Source organism: Dufourea novaeangliae, unplaced genomic scaffold, assembly GCF_001272555.1.
Source record: "Dufourea novaeangliae isolate 0120121106 unplaced genomic scaffold, ASM127255v1 scaffold475, whole genome shotgun sequence".
NCBI lineage: Eukaryota > Metazoa > Arthropoda > Insecta > Hymenoptera > Halictidae > Dufourea > Dufourea novaeangliae.
In genome coordinates, this window is record NW_015374368.1 from 9,673 (window position 1) to 12,090 (window position 2,418).

A 2,418-nucleotide genomic window follows, 5' to 3' on the forward strand; every position below is an offset into this window, starting at 1 on the left:
GGGCGATACCCTGCCATAAACCTTTTCGGCCGTCGATCACCAGGATCGGTCCAGTGACCTAGTGACACAGGTTTGCAAACTGCAGGTGAACTTCCGAAAAGGTGGGTTTTAATCATTTTAGTTCTAATTATTATTTTCTTAACTTAACGCAAGGTATGACTTATTTCTGGTCATACTTTTGCAAGTTTCTATACCTCAATTTTTCCTCGGGCCTTGTAAAGAGGCTTATTCATTATCAGTAACATTGTTGCCCGTTATTAAACGTCGGATTTTTATTTCAATAACGAACTACGATCACTTCTCGTTCATTTTCGTGGTACATTACCTTTTCGTTAATAAGGTATTTGAAAAAAAAATTTACAAATTCCTGTGCCTCTCTCTTCAAATAATCATTAGTTTCCATTCTGGTTAAAAAAGGAACTGTGCATTCGTCTTTTTACGTTACGCATAATTTTCCTAGTAAATAACAAACGAAAGATGATAAAAAGTATAATTTTAATTGTTTTGTCTTTTTTATTTGCTATTATACGCATTTTTCTAGCATGCATGCTGATTTGCTTGTTCGGAGCTCCGTAGTACAAACGTAGGCGCGTAGCCATCGCTAGCGCGAGAATTCGGCTGGCAAACTCGCGCTCTGATTGGTCGGGGTTTTTCGTTAATATCTCGTTAACAAAGCCTCGGACAACATTTTCGCTAAGGAAAAAGTTGTTTCAAATCATCCCAGGAAACCCGCTTTTTCGGGAAGGGAGACATTTTTAAAACACGCTGTATTCCTGATTAGAATATTTACTATGTATGTTGTTACACGGAATTTTGCTTTCGGGCCCCGGTCAGCCGTGTGGCCGTGGTCCGCCGCGAACAAAGCCTCTGTCTCGGTCTCCGCGACTATCCGCGCCGCCATTACTTGAACGCCAGGCACTCCCCAAGTGCCGGTATCGGGCAGGACTTGCGATACCTCCGAAATTTACGCAGAGTGGAGACTACGATAGAGTGGCGGCCGCAGGCTAGTACGCACAATGTTCGATGTTCGCAAGTAGGATACGGAGTGTTTCCTCACGGCAGGAGGCGGTTCGCGAATGACTTGAATTCCATTTGCGTTAATTAAGACGTTTATTAACGCCACGCGTCTGCCCTTGAGGGCAACGCTTATAATAGGTGGCCTACGATAACAAATTCGCTAACAATTTCGTCCGAAGATTCGGTACACGTCGCAATACAAACTACTTAACAAATGATTCGGCTACGGCGCCTCCGCGAGATGGTATGTGCGGTACACTACTAGTTGAAGAACCCCGAGGAAATCCGCCCGCCCGGTACTCGTGATCGTGCTCGCGAACTCGCAACTCCTCACAGAAGGTGAGAAGTCGACCGATGTTAACTCGTCTCGAATGTACCGCAATCAACTACAGAATCACCTGAAATAGAGGAAATGGCTTACCGCTTACAGCTGTTCTTTCTGCTGTAGCCCAGTACTCCCGCTCGTTCGCACTCGCAACGACGACAACTATTACGTGAGAGATAGACAACTACTTAATACTCCGCTCGCTCGTAACCGAATGATTTAGCGCGGATTTCGGTAATCGGCCGTAACTTTCGGCGGTACCCACCTTTCTCCGTTACTCTACCGTTCCGTTCCGCATGCCCCCGCCGCGAATCTCCCCTGAAGTATTCGCCGGTCTTCAGGTGCGCCGCGTTTCCGAAGACTCCTCGGGCCTTGAGGGTTTGTTCGCCAATAATCCCGACTCCCCTGGAGTCGGGTTGGAGTACGGCGCTTGGTCCCCTGGACGCGCTTGTACTTCCCAATGATGGGTTTCTCCTGCAGCCACCTCCGGTGGGAGTCATGTGTAGAGGGAGGCGCCAGTCACTGCCAATGTGATCCTACTCCGCAGTCAAGCAACCGCCTCACGAGGTGGGCTCCTCCACCGTTGGTTGGCGGTGTGGTCCTCTCGTAGGGCGGGAGACCCTTATCCCAAATATCCAATACGATTGGCCGATGTCCAATATCCCATAGCGGCTCCTGGTCGGGGTGTGGGAAAACGGTGCCGGCGTCGGGTGTCGCCTCACGCTCGCCACGGCCCTGTAATTGTGCGCAGTTGCTCGGCGCGGTAAACGACACGGTTTGTCGTTATCCAAATGTTCGCGAGGTCTCAGGATTTCTCTAGGAGTGCTCGTGTGCCTGCGAGTGCGTGTGTGAGCGATGTTTTGCGGGGCAGAGGGCGGTCGGGTTCTATTCGCAATACGCTCCATGCTCGAATTTAAAGCGGTCGCGTTTCGCTGTCAAAAAGCAGCGTAATAATGTACACGTACTCCTGTAACTACATAGATCCATAGGCTTGAGTCAAGCTTATGGTCCTTCCGATAAATACAATACAAAAACATTAAATATCATTTAGTAATTGCATTAACCGACAATTGTTA